At 37.3% G+C, this 15,186-nt stretch overlaps 1 protein-coding gene across 11 annotated transcripts in view; it reads left to right on the top strand.

The window, feature by feature from the left end:
- Positions 1-15,186, top strand: part of LOC110260723 (uncharacterized) — a 630,954-nt gene that overhangs the window by 339,186 nt on the left and 276,582 nt on the right. The window lies entirely within an intron of this gene.

The raw sequence follows: 15,186 nt of genomic DNA, 5'->3' as shown, positions 1-15,186 counted from the left end.
TTATAGATAATTTAAAAGAGAGAAGAAAAGGGGGTCTTTTAAGCCTGGAAAACAACATTGAAGAACCAGGGAAGTTGGGTTGTTTTTTGGGCGGAGGGGGGGGGGTTGTTTTGGCTTTTTAGGGTAGCACCCGAGGCATATGAAAGTTTCCAGGCTAGGGGTCGAATCAGAGCTGCAGCTGCCAGCCTACAACACAGCTACAGCAACACTGGATCTGAGCCCCTCCTCTGTGACCTCCATTGCAGTTCATGGCAATGCCAGGTCCTTAACCCACTGAGCAAGGCCAGGGATTGAACCGTGTCCTCATGGATACTAGTTGGGTTCATTACTGCTGAGCCACAATGGGAATTCCAGAACCAGCAGTGTTTTAAATGAAGTCCTAAAAATTATAACCATCATCATCAGTTTGTTCAGTCTTATGTAATTTTTGTTGTTTTATCTTTTGTTAGCAGTTTTATGAATTCATCAGTTTTAACATCTGAGTTTTAGAAATTCTTACCTAGTTCATGCCAAATAAGCCTTATTAGTATAATATTCCCCACTTTATATGGAGAGAGAATTATGTATTACCTCAAGTGACCATAAAAGATTTCAAAGGGAAATATAGAAGGTTATGTAGATCTGAGAAAAACTTAGGTCTCAATGCTGAGAAAACTAGGTTTACTTAAATAATCAAAATCCTGATAAATACAAAACACAGAATCTTTGTTTTCTAGGCAGGTTTCATTAAAGATTAAAAAAATGCTTTTTGTTAAGAGAAGACTAATAATCCAAAAAATGTTTACCCTTTTAACAAGAAAAAAACCAAATTCTAAATTTGCACCAGTGTACATTTGATATTAAAATCCTTTCTTTTTGGAGTTCCTGTCGTGGCGCAGTGGTTAACGAATCCGACTAGGAACCATGAGGTTGCGGGTTCGATCCCTGCCCTTGCGCAGTGGGTTAAAGATCCGGCGTTGCCGTGAGCTGTGGTGTAGGTTGCAGACGCGGCTCGGATCCCGAGTTGCTGTGGCTCTGGCCTAGGCTGGCAGCTACAGCTCCGATTCGACCCCTAGCCTGGGAAACTCCATATGCCGCGGGAGCGGCCCAAGAAATAGCAAAAAGACAAAAAAAAAAAAATCCTTTCTTTTTAAAAAAAACTTGAATTAATCCATTCCAATCTAAGTCAGTTTGACCACATTAAAATTCCTTTCTTAAGGTTCCTTTTCCACAAGCCTTACCATATCCATTTAGCTTTTGTCCTATCTTTTCCCTTTCTTATTTTGGAACAATTATTTTGCTTTAGGACAAAATTACTTCTTTTCTCTCAATAAAAATATATCTTCATTCTTCATACTTTCTCTTACTGACAGCATATATCCTATTTTTCATATACAGTCATTTCCAATTACCGTAACATTCTTCTTTTCATTCTCATTATTTTCCCAGAGAGTCCATCTCTTAGCATCCTAATTAAATTTTGTCACAAGTGCAGGGATCTTAATCCATGGCATTTTGTGCCCTCCTACCTTTGCAGAATGGCTTGCTAAGGTCTCCAACTTATTATCCTTCTTTCCCAGCCTCCCAAACTAGCAGAGTGGTACTGGAAAACACGTCTTTCTCTACTCTCAGTTCTTTTCCTAATAGTAAGTTTTTTGACATAAAACATATTTATTAATAGACCCAAATATCTTTTGTCTCTGCAAAAAATTAATAGGCCAAAAGGAGATAAACGTATGTTTCACTATCAATGCCTCAGTACATTTTCTTATTTGGAAATGAGCTGGATATTCAACAATTATCCATTATTTAGTTTAACTTTAGAAACTTTGGTCATGTATTTAAAATACATATTTTTAACAATTATGCCTAGGTTAGATATTAATGAGCTAATTAATCATCACCTTAAGTTATTTATTTTTTTGCTGACACATTTTGTAACGGAACTAGGATGAGCTTATTCAATTTTCAGTAAACCTAGGTAGAATAAAAGCATTATACTAAATGTTGATAATTCTTAAAACATCTGAGTTAATTAAACCAACAAACTTAAACTAGTTTTTGTTTATTGAAGATTATCCCAGATTGTACAAACTTGAAAAACATTTGGGTTAGATTCTATGCTTCTGAGAGTATCATAGTTATATAAATGCTTAATTTTCTTTAAGCCAGTTAAGTAGCGCTCTTTACAAGTTAATTTTGGCAAGGTAACTTCTATAGAGGTTTGTATTTTAAAAGGCTCTTTTTTTTTCTTCTTTTTCTTGTAGTCTCAGTTTGCAATGTTTTGATTATCTCCTGGGTGTTCACATTTCAAAGACATAAGATTTACAAGTTTCAAGGGACAGAGAAAGAATATAAGGGTCTTTTTTTTTTTAATTTGGGGGTATATTATCAGAAGTCTAGAGTAATTACTATTTAATTGTTTTTTCTTCTTTTTCTGAAGTGCAGGACAATTGTATTTCCAACGTCCTGACTTTTTACAGAATTTCCAAACTGAAAGAAAGTTGGAAAAGGTCTGTGTGGATTTTGAGTTCAAATCAACTATTTTTTCTTTATTTTTAACAGGCAATATTTGGTGAAATTCAGCAGTAGAGAATTAGGGGAGTTTAGATTAAAAAGGGAGGGATTAGCGGAAACCTCAGTTGGTGCCATCAATGAAGAGACCTCAGGTTTTTTTTTTTTTTTTTTTTTTCTTTTTTGGCCGCCCCATGGCATATGGAGTTCCCAGGCCAGGGATCAGATCTGAGCCTCAGTTGTGACTTTTGACAACTGCCTGGAGCAACACCGGATCCTTAATAACTCAGTGTGGTGGGAGGGGAGATTGAACCTGTGTCCCAGGTTCCAGAGATGCCACTGAGCCCTGGATCCCATTGTGCCGCAGCAGGAACTCAGATGCTTCTCCTTTTTTTTTTTTTTTTTTTTTTTTATTTGCTTCTGTTAACTTAGAAATAGTATTTTGTAAAGAGGCAGTTTTAGAATCCTAAATGTGTTTGGAAGCCTCTAGGTACAAATTAAAATACTTCTCTTGCTCAGTCTTTTAATTTAGTCTAGAGAAAAACAAGTTTTGAGAGATTGTGACGTAAAACTGGCTGGGCTTCCTGAAGAAGGACTACCCTTAGAGCATTTTGATGATTAAGATCCCATTTCCCAGAGGTTTTCCTGAGAGCAACAGAAAAATCTCTAGATAGCCTGATGGCATTTAAATGTTCACCTGAGTTCCTGTCATGACCTCATCATCGTCATCTTGTTTTGCTGTCAAGAATTCCAGAGGAATTATATTGAAAATCTAGTGTGTTATCTAGAAGGAAACATTCAAATAATGACCAAAAAAAAAAAAAAAAAAAAAAAAAGAGGTCGTTAAATCGGTCCTAAATAAATTTGAAGAGCTGAACCAAAAGGGAGTAAATCAAAGCTGAGATTTACTTTGGCTGGTAGGGAAACAGTGAGTTCAAAAGGCTATGAATACCAGCACTTGTTTGTTTACTGGCCTCACATTTGTTAAGGATCTTCTTTGAATCCCACTTTGACACCATAAATATTGACTTGAATAAAGAGATAAACTGAGGCAAGCTCAAAAAGATGAGTTTATTTGGAAATAGCAGAGGGATTGCAGTATGGACAAGAAAATTGTAGCAGGCTACAAGAAAGTCCATTGAGGGTTTGGGGTAGTTTGTATTTAAGCGCAGGAAATGTAAAGAGAGGAGAGTCCAGTTAGAGTCAATTAAAATAAAGAGAAATAGAGGCTAATCTTGAAAACTTCCCCAGCAGACAACATCAGTCCAGTCACACAAACAAAGCTCAATTCAGCCTATTCTGAGACCAACTCAACCTGAATCAGTCATCTTCCATTCATGTCTGTTGCAAAACTTCCCAACGTTCATATATATGAGACAACCTCTGATCAACTGTCTAGTATCTGAGAAAATTCTGACGCTATCAGTTTTCTGTAAATTGGGTATTTCAGGGAAATCAGTCCCTTAGTCCTTAATTTTTGTCTTCTTGAAGACACATGCACAAGAGTCTCCATTTTATAATCTCCAGTTCTATTTTAGATTGAAATTTTTGCATACTGCCTATCTTTTGTTTATAGTTTCAGTGACTACCGTCATTAGTGATTTCAGTTATGTATCCATAGAATCATATGGATACCTTTATTACAGTGTATTTTTTAAAGAGAAAAAAATGACTAGACTTAATGATATAATAATAGAGAAAATAATGGAGGATATAAAATTGCATATAATCTCCAAGTTTTCACTTGATATTACTACTCAAATAAACTTCCTCTCTAATTTTCCCCCCACATACATAAAATGCTTATATATGAAAGTTTCTTTTTCTTTTTTTGTCTCCCAGTATCCCACCAATATAGCATCAAGACATAACATGAATTGCTTTGGTGATGTTAAAAAAAAAAAGTAACTTTTTTGTCTAAGTAACCCTGTTGTCTTTCCATCTGAGCTCTGCTCTTAAAGCTGCCAGTTTTGTGTGAGATTTGCTTGTCCGTCAGATTTTATGAATCAAGAAAACTCTGTATGGTCTTGCTAAAGCAGCATGTGCTGCTAATTTCTTTTTACACTACCGTTCTCTGAGACACATGTACACACTTATGGGTTTAAGCACATACCCTATTAGCTTTCTATACTTAATAGGGCCCTTGGCATTTTTGAGTCTTAGACTAATTTGTTTTATTCTGCCTCCCTTCTGTTGTAGGCAGGAAAGCGAGTTGCCTTAAAGTTAAGTGCCCTGTGATCATACTGCATGAAGGGCACCACACAAGTCCTATCATCTGATTGATTAGATACTCTCCTCCCTCATCTGTTCTCCTAGCCACTGGAATTTAAAGAAGAATGAAGCTCACTTTGCCATACACAAGATAGTTTGATTGTGTCTTTACCCTCCCCAGCTCATTAAGCTCATAGATCTTATATTCTTCATAAAAATATTTAAAACCCAGGAGGAAGAGTTTATTCATCAAGGAGGTCTTGTTCAGGTGGCCTGTTGCATACTTTGCCTACTATTAGCACATAACCAAATATTAAGATTCTATCTAAATTAATCTCTCCCTCAAGATCCTTACATCAATGCTAAAGAAAGATAGTACTACCACACCAATTTACTTGGGACTGTAGTTATGACTAGATTGTGCTTTTATTAACAGAATTAAATTGGGGTTGCATTTTGATGACAAGAGTCAATACTGTTTAGTAATCTCCCCACGTATTAGGTGTTATTTAGAAACTCCACCATGGTTTACTATATTATCATTTAGTGCATTGAAAAAGTTAATTTAGTGCCCAACATAAGGAAAAGTCATGATTTAGTCACCAAAATAACAGTAGAGTTAAAACAGTACTAGATATATGCCTACATTTCTGTCAAAGTTTACCTCAATGAATTGAGCATGGTAAAAAATTCAGTATACAAATTGATTATATAGTGTCCAATGGCAGTACCATTGTGAGTAAATTAAGGTTTTATTTTTAAAACACTTATGATTCATTGTTTTATATATTTATAACATTTTAATAATATAATTCAGATCATGTGGATAAAAATATGTAATTTTATATAAGATATTTTTGAGATTCATTATTATAATAGTAAAATTCAGTTCATCCTAAGCAAAAGTAAGCTTTTTACACCTGTACATAATTTTGTTATTGTTTTTATGAAGAAACATGCTTTATTAGCTTAATAATAGTATGTCTTCAAATCCATAACTAAACACTGAAAACTTTATTTGCACCCTAGGGCCATTTTTACCACTTTAAATTATATGTGTGTAGTTTGGCTATGAGAATGCCAGATCAAAGCTCGTTAATTCATTTTGAAAGCACTTGAGTTTCAATACAGTTATAATATTATCTTTTAAAAACAACCACCAACTTTCATCACTCTTTACCTGACCCACACATTCCACATTTTTGGCTAAGAGGTTTTCCATTCTGTTTTCCTCTTTCCCTCAATTTATTCTAGCCCTCAATAATTTTGTCTGGCCCAGTTCTTCAAGTAAAATATAAGGATATATGTTAATTATAACAACTCATTTCTTCTTTCTCTTCCTAAGCACAAACTAAGCATTCATATAAACACGCTACTCTACTAGATACTATAAAAAGTGTATTCCCGGAGTTCCATGGTGGTTCAACAGGTTAAGGATCCAGCATTGTCACTGCTGTAATGTGGGTTTGATCTCTGGCCCCAGAATTTCTGCATGCTGTGGGCACAACCAAAATAAATAAATAAATAAATAAATAAATAAATAGTATATTTCAATAAAGGTTTATTAATTTCAAGAGCTTTAATATGTAAGTACTAAGCGATTTCTCAGAACCTGTAATTCTCAAATAATCTGGCATTGTAACAAGGGAGGATCCTTCTTGATTGTCTCCCCTCCCCTCTAAACAGACACTTACTGAAGAGTAAACAACTCAAGGATGAAGACATATATATCTCTGAGTATTTACCATATCTTACAGGGCCACCAATAAGACATGTTTCTGCTCTCTCTTGAAAAAAAAAAAGCTAAACTTTTCTTCTATTGAGGTTTTAGAAGATCTCTCACCTGTTCTGATTGATTGATCTGCATTGTCCAGACTAGATGTATCATGATTTCTGGGCTCTAACGAAGGAACCAGAGATAAAGTCAATGAGATTTTGTGAACTTACTTGTGAGAGCCTGGCTGATTATTGAGATAAAGCCTCCCAGAAAGCCAATTCCTAGGAGTCACCAAGCCTCTAGAATTTAGACTCAACTTCTGTAGGTCCAGAAATGCACAATTATTTGAACACCTGGAGATTATGAGACCTTGAGGGACTGATCCATATAAATTAACTTTCACAAAGCTATTAAACCCAAATGAAAATGTCAAGATTTGTTTAACCTTCTAGGAGGACATTGTAGAATAATCATTTTTTTAAAAAAAATCATAAGTTTAAATCTCAGCATACATTCACCAGCAAACTTCAGCATTCCTAGCTATTCTGATTTTGGTATTCTCTTTAAAATGGAGTATATATATAAACTTAATATCTCCCCTCTAGGGTTGTGAGAGGCATAATTCACTTATAATATACAACTATATTCCTTCTCTATGTAAAGTATGTATAAAATATACTATCCTCACATCTTGACATAACACTACAGGGGAGATAGTATTAAGTTTATATACAATATATGTTATATATATTTTAAAGGAGTCAGCAAATATACACAATAAAAAATATTTGTATATCATATATTTAATACATATATTTTAAATATAAATATATATAATTCCAGAGAGTTAAGTAATTTAAAATACTAAGATTTTATGCGCTTTATGTCAGATTTTAATCCAGGAGATAGAAATATAACTGCATATAGGACAGAAAAGGACCCTACTTTTCTGGAACAAATGACAGGAGGAGATGGAAATTAAGCAATTAAATAAATGAACAAAATGATATCAGATTGTGATAAGTATTACACAGACAACAAAACAGAAATGCGAGGAGTTTCCATCATGGCTCAGCAGTAATGAATCCAACTAGTATCCACGAGGTTGCATGTTTGATCCCTGGCCTTGCTCAGTGGGTTAAAAATCCAGCCTTTCTGTGAGCTGCCATGTAGGCCAGCAGATGCAGCAAGGGACTAGATTTGACCCCTAGCCTGGGAACTTAGTATGCTGCGTGTGTGGCCTTAAAAAGCCAAAAAACCAAACCAAAACAAAACCAAAAAAACCCCAAAACATAGAAATGTGATAAGAGGCTCATGAGGGGAAAAGATTGTTCAAACCGGCTGGGTGGTCAGGAGAAATATCTTAGAAGAAAATGACATTAGAGATGAAACCTAAATGTTATAGAGAACCTGGCCATATGAGGCGGACTGCTACCAGGAGACAGGGACAGAGAGCAAGTGCAAAATTCAAATTCAGGCAGGAGTTAATGTGTCTGAAAACAGGAAGGGCCAATGACTGGAGCCTAGTGAGTAGGGAGTGAGGGGAGAATGACACAAGATTCAGTCTTGGAATTTTACTCGGGTGAGAACCCAAAGTCCTGGCCTTTCATTCTGACTGCAGTGGGAAGGCAGTGAAGAGTTAAATGTGGGGAGATGTTATCTGTTAAATATCTCAGGAAAGAATTGGAGGGATGCAGAAGGGAAGTAGGAATCAATTATGAAGCAATTCAGTATCCTCCAGTGACTTGGATTAGAGGAGTGTTTGAGTGGAGAGAAGTGGACAGATTAAAGATATGCTTTGGAATTAGATTAACAGACTGTACCTGTGTGAGACAGGAAGGGAAATTAAGGATATGCTTTAGTTTATGGCTTGATCACCTGGACAAATGAGGATTCCATTTGCAGAGGTGGAGCAGACTGAGGCATGAAAAGTCTTTCAGTCACATTCACTTTGAGATACATATTACTCATCTAGGCAGAAATGACAAATAGACAGTTGAATATAGAAAGCTTTAACCGAGGATGCAATAGTGAGTGTCATCTTAGACGGCATTTAAAACCATGGCTTTGAATGAGATCACCTGGAAAGAATATACACATATAGAAAAAAAGAAAAATAGTGCAAAGTATTAATCCTCAAGGAATCCTGATACTTAGAGATTAGGCGGTAATGAAATCAGCAAAGGAAAAGAAAATTAAACTGGGAGGGAGATGGAAAGAAACCTGGAGAGCGATGTGTCACAGTATCAGAAAAGAAAATGCCTTAGGAAGGAGCAAGTTGAATACTGCTAAGAGTATGCAAGCCAGGTTGAGACTGATAATTGATTTGTCAAGATAGAGCTCATTGGTGACTGGAACAAGAGAACTGTCATTAGAGTGGTGAGGATAGAAATCTACTTGGAATGAATTTTCTCATTTCTAAAAGATTTCTGCTTAAAGAACGAGGATTGATTAAGTAAATGTCAGGAGTCCCTTCCCCCCTAAAAACAGAGGGAAAATACTTCATATCAAATTATCCATTTTATTTGACATCCAAAGCAGTGTTCATACATGCCAAAGATGTTATATAATTGTTTTGCAGATTGTGGCTTTCTTTAACATTTTAGTCCTGTCTTTCTGATATGGTCAACTTGATGAGTTATGGATGATATCCCAAAATCTTATTAATGGGACATGAGAAATCCCCTATTCTCATCAGCAGTATATTCAAGATGAGTTACTGCTGCAGATGGCCAGGTTTATCCAATTTATGTTGATTCTTACTTGCCTCAATTTCAGATAGGGATATTTGCTGAATTTATTCCCAAATGCTGATGAGCTCTCTGTAGCATGTAGCCTGATTACCATGAAAACAAGGAATTCTTGATTTTGGGGGGCCCTATCCGGACAGACAAGACATGAGTATTTTTTGAAACTTGCTTTGTGTCACCTCTACTCCTGTCACCTCTCTGTCATGCTGTCTTTATATAGGAAACCACAACCATAAGTTACCTCCCTCTCTGCAGCCCACATGTTCCTCAAAGCTGTGCCAGTGAGCTGTGTGTTCTTTCTCTGCCAAGTTTTCTGTCCCTTCCCATGCTCCTGACATACTTCTTTTCTTCGGGATATATTTTTTAAAGACATCAGAAGGAAGAATAAATACTAGGTGTTGTGAAGTACGGCTTGGACTTTGATGAAGATAACTTGAGGTTAAATTTTCTAGAAATAGTGACTGTCTTTTCTTTTATGAAGGAACTTCAAAGAACGTTCACTTTTTTAATTGACCAATTTGTGTTTGTAACTACTGCATGCATTAAATTTAAAATATAAGCAATTATCAGAAATGCAGATTTAAATAATCTTTATATAATAAATTTTTAGCTCCTGACAATTTCTCATAAAAGAGAACGAATAGCAAGGAAGTTGATAGATGTTACAAAAAGGGAGTCTTTAGAAACATCTTTTTATAGTAATCAAGTTACTTTAGTCTTTTTTTTTTTTTTTTTAATTTTCTGGTTGCACCTGTGGCATATTTAAGTTCTCAGGCCAAGGACTGAATCTGAGCCAAGATTCAACCTATGCCACAACTGCAGCAATGCAGGGTCATTTTTAACCCACTGCTCTGGCCAGGAATCGAACTCATGCCTCTGCAGCAATCCATGCTGCTGCAGTTGAATTCTTAACCCACTGTACCACAGTGGGAACTCTAAGTTGCTTTAGTCTTAATAATATTTTCAGGTAACATATACATATTTTCACTCAAAGTTATACATATTTTTAAAATGTATGCTGAAATACCATATAGGAGATAATAAAAATATTTAAAGCCAGCAGTGCACATTTATGCTTAAAAAAATTCTGAGAAGTGTTCTATATGCTATACTCAACAATGGTAGATTCTGTTAAAGCCATTTTGCAGATATCCAGTGGCAAAATATAACTGAGTTATGAGTATGCAAGCTAATTCATCCACATTAAGTATTTTTAATGTTTATTTACACTAGAAAGGGAGGAGGTATGTGACCTAAGTTACCTTATGTTGAAAGCCCCTCCAGGGCAGAGTCAGTTTCCGTCTATATCATTTTATACATTTCCTGATATAACAACATATCTCTATGAATTCTTTAATCAGTTCATAAGTACAGTGATGCTGTGTGCGTAGTAGGCTGAGGCAACATGAAATAGAGAATCCTCCAAAACTTTGCTAGGAGAATTGTCCTCTGTCCTGTGATTACCTTCCCTCAACATCAGAGTTGATATGCCTTGCTAACTATGGAGGTCCTATAAAAATATCCTGAATTAGGGAGTTCCCACTGTGGCTCAGTTGTAATGGACCCGACTAGTATCCATGAGTATTTGAGTTTGATTCCTTGCTTTGTTCAGTGGGTTAAGGATCCAGCACTACTGTAAGCTGTAGTATGGGTCACAGTTGCAGCTCTAATGCATCTGGTGTGGTTGTGGCTGTGGTGAACAGCTGCAGCTCCGATTTGACCCCTAGCCTGGGAACTTCCATATGCTGCAGCTGCAGCCCTAAAAAGCAAAGAAAAGGAAAAAGAAAGAAAGAAAAAAAAAAATCTCCAATTAACTGAATAGAGAGTGCACTTAAAGATGGCTTTTGCAGTATTCTATAGGCCATAGAGTATCTCCTATGCTTAGTGAATTGGCCAAGCTTTTAATATTGGATGTATTTTAATAAATTAGGTCACACAGTTTCTTGCCCAGTTTCTTGGCAGTTTTTTGCCAGGCATGAGGAATTCAGCAGCTCACATCATGAGGCTGTGAATTTTGCTGGGCCTACTTTTGTTTGTTTCCTCATTGATTAAATAAGGGGAAGATTTCTTTCCACATAGACGCTTTAAGGTGAATGAAATCCCCAGTGGAACAGGGGTTAGTAGGGCCTGTAGTGTTGTTTCTAGTCCTGCAACTGACCTCAAGCTCTGCTTCATGCCAGGAAGATTCTTCTCAACTTTAGTCTAAATTCCTCTTATGGGTTGGTGACACCAGGCCCACAGTGACAAGAAACATTTTGTTTTGCTAGGTTTCGAGCAGACCTCTGATTCATGGTGGGAAACATAAACTGTATATCTCTTTTCACCATGTTAACTCTCTAAAAATGTGTTGTTGCTAAGATAGAGTAGAACCTGGATTCACATCCCTGTCTTTTTTCTGGGTGTTTGGCCTTTGGCATGTCTCTAACCTCTTTGAACCTCATCCTTGAAATGAGAGGAAACATATCCACTACCAAGGCTTGTTCTCAGGATTGAATGAGATAATGCATGGGAAGCACCCAGTGTGGTGCCTCACATAATAATACTTAATAAGTATGAGCTGGGAGTTCCACTGTGGCTCAGCAGTAACAAATGTAATTAGTGTCCATGAGGACGTGGGTCCAATCCCTGGCCTCACTCAGTGGGTTAAGGATCCGGCATTGCCGTGAGCTGTGGTATAGGTCATAGACGTGGCTTGGATCTGATGTTGCTGTGACTGTGGCGTAGGGCGGCAGCTGAAGCTCTGATTCAACCCTTAGCCTGGGAACTTCCATATGCTAAAGGTGCAGCCCTAAAAAGAAAAAAAAAAAAAAGTATGAGCTATTGGCATTATTGTATATTTACTAGAGGATATGAAATATGAAAATAAATAGTGGGACACTCAGCAGGGACTGCTCAGCCCAGTTCCTCCTGACCCTGCAGTCACTGGTGAAATCACGGTAATATACTTAGAGAGGATGCTCAGGGAAGTGAGGTGGAAGCACTTGTAAGAACCACATGATTTCATTTCAAGATTAAAATGGAGATGAAATGCAGAGTCACAGAGAACATTCAAAACGAAAGAGAATAAGTAGCATGTGAAAACCCTGGACCAGGGGCAGAACAAAACTACACTGAGGCAGTGAGATCTAAACACATTATTCAAAAACCTTGCATGTACAGAGGGCAATCAGGAAAAACAATTTTTTAAATCCTACTCTCTTTTCAGACCCCATGTGCTAGATTCCCCCTGCCCCGCCACTTTTGTCAATATTTGGGGCAGCTCCAGTAGCTTTTCTTTCCCCATTTACTCATAAAAACCCATTTCGGTAATTTAAAATTTTCATCCTGTGAACACTTCCATCTTTTGTCCAATTAAATGTTCTTTCTCCCACTGTTCTTGTCCCTGGCAAGAAAAACTGCAGTGGAGGACATGGTGGATTTCTTCTCTCTTTCTCCTCCGCTACCACTTTGCTAGTTCATCCAAAGTTGTAATAAAAAAGACATGAAGAGCAGGCTTACTAAATGAGTAGAGTTGTAATTTGGATGCACACAAATTAGTCCATTCCCTTTGTCTCTCCAGACTCACCCTGGTGCTGGATCTCTTTCTTAGCATTCTTTCTGGTAGAGATTTGTGATTTTCCCCTTCAGTTGCCAGCTTCTCAGGGATCACTCCAGGCTGGAGTCACTCATCCTCTCCAGAGAGACTTCTAGGAAGAGTGTCTTTTAAAACAGCCTAGTCTGGAGTTCCCTGGTGCCCCACTGGCTAAGGATCTGGTGTTGTTACTGCTGTGGTGTGGGTTTGATCCCAGGCAAGGAAGTTCTGCCTGCCTTGGGCAGGGCCAAAAAAAAATAGACAGCTGGTTCTCCCATGAGCCAGCATATCTGGTTCATGGGAGATTAGCCCCCTTGCTCTGCCTTAAGTGGTAAAGCAGCCAATTCTCCAGTAACACTCCCTCCCTTTGTTCTGCTGTCAAGGGGGAATGGCTTCAGTCATAGCCTTACATCTTCAAAATAAGCTGATTTGAGTCAGAGACTGTTGTCCAAATCCTTCCGATCCTATACACTCTTTTGTGCCTCCCTCACTTAGCTTGAGGTACGGGCATGTAGCCCCCTCTTCCCTATTGTGGGAGTGTGGGGTGGGGTGGAGTAGAATGAATTGAAAATTGAATGAATACACATTGAACAATTCTCCAAAAAAGAGTTATTTTATCTCACTTATTTTACCTCTCCCCAAAATTTCTTTAAACCTTTTCCTAACTAGTTTGAAAACGGGTGGTTAGCTAGCTTTGGCAGAAGTAATTCCATAATCCCTTAGTATGTCCTATATAAGTACTCTAGCACCTTGGGTTAGAATGTAGGGCTATCTGGCTCTTAGGTTTTGTTCTCAACAGCCCACACACCGCACACACACTTTATCTTCTCTCCATCTCACCTGTTTCTTTACCAGCACACAGCAAGAACCAGGACTACATGAGTTCTAGGGAACTTCACACTGAAGCAGGCCACCACTGCGTCAGCACAGACTCAGCCAAGTGCTGACCCATCTTTATTGGCATGGAGGTGTGAGAAACCATGGACCACATCAACACTCACGCCTGTGCAGCCTGGAAGTGCAAGGGATTTTTTGCTTTACAAGGCAGAACTCAGTGGGAGTGGGATAAATTCTTTCCTCATTATCTTTCCCTACTGAGGACAGACTATTCTGAGACGCAGTTTTACCACTGAAAAGACAATTTGAAAGATAAAGCAATTAGTTGCATTTGGCAATGGCCAGCTCCATCATGCATCCTTATATTGGCCCTTTCTTCTTCCCTGTTTCACTGCCCTTTTCCCTAACAAAGAAATGCAAAGAAATTCTCAGCCTGTGGTACTACTTTCTGGGAACCCAGGCTATGACATTGATTTTTCAGTGCCTCTGTTGACATCCTGAGAAGCAAGTTAACATTTAATATCCTGGTAAATGCTTCCTGGGTTAGGTAAAGTTATCACTATTTCTTTTTTTTTTTCACTATTTCCTAAAGAAGGATAGATCATATACTGGCTGTGTAAGTAAAAGCACAGGGGCTTAGAATGAGCAAGTCTTCTCTAGTCTTGACTAAAGTAACAGGCAATCCAAAGAGATGAGGTCTGAGAAATTAGAGGAGGGTACTTAACCTGCTGAAATGGTATGAAGTGTGGTTTTGGTCATTGACCAGATCTCATTTTCTCTGTGTATACAGTGATCTGAGAAAGTAAGAGAAACTTAGCAGGGAGAAGGGAACTTTCTGTTCAAGGTTCAGCTCCAGTTTAGAGCCTCAGGGTGGGAAAAGAGTTGTTGAGATTGTGCTTTTTGAGGCTGGTATCACTGGGACACATCTCCTTACATAATCTAGTGACCCTTTTCACAGTCTGATGAAGTACCTAATCACTGCTGTCTCCTCAAACACGTCAATACATTTGTTATGAAATTAGTCCTAATCTCCAACCATACCTAGAAAGGCTTCAAAATGAAAATTTATGAAATATTTAGTTATTTCCTATTTGAAATTTTTCATATTATCCTTTATATATTCTTTTTTAAAAAAAGCTCCTGATACCTAAATGACAGGGTACAAGTACAGAGTAAATATATAAAGGAGACAATATATTTAACAAAGTAAATGAAAAATTAAAACTTAAATGCAATAATTTAGTTGATTGACCATATTAGGGAACTATATTTCTTAGTATGAATCATTTAATGATTCACATGTCTTAGCAGTAAATCATAGGTAGACTGTTAACTATTTCTTCAAACTGTTGAGTAGAATACACCTAAACAATCTGGGTTTTTTTCTGATGGATTTAAACATACACCTGCATCCACAAATCACCCCCCTCTCCCCATGCACACCTACACACACGTCAATGTTTACTTCTTATTAGGGTGATTCAGGCACAAATGTTTGTGTAAAGACTTATACTATTATTTATTGTTCATGATTGGGCCCGTGCTTTCCTTAAAATTAATTTCAAGTTTTAATCATATTTCTCCTCACTAAGCTACTACTTAAAATC

Source organism: Sus scrofa, chromosome 5 (genome assembly GCF_054392235.1).
Source record: "Sus scrofa isolate SSC_HxYL_T2T_F1_AM1 chromosome 5, Sscrofa_HxYL_maternal_Yorkshire_Landrace_v2.0, whole genome shotgun sequence".
NCBI classification, from domain to species: Eukaryota; Metazoa; Chordata; class Mammalia; order Artiodactyla; family Suidae; genus Sus; species Sus scrofa.
The sequence above is the reverse complement of the archived record's forward strand: the minus strand, read 5'-3'. Positions and strand labels throughout refer to the sequence as shown.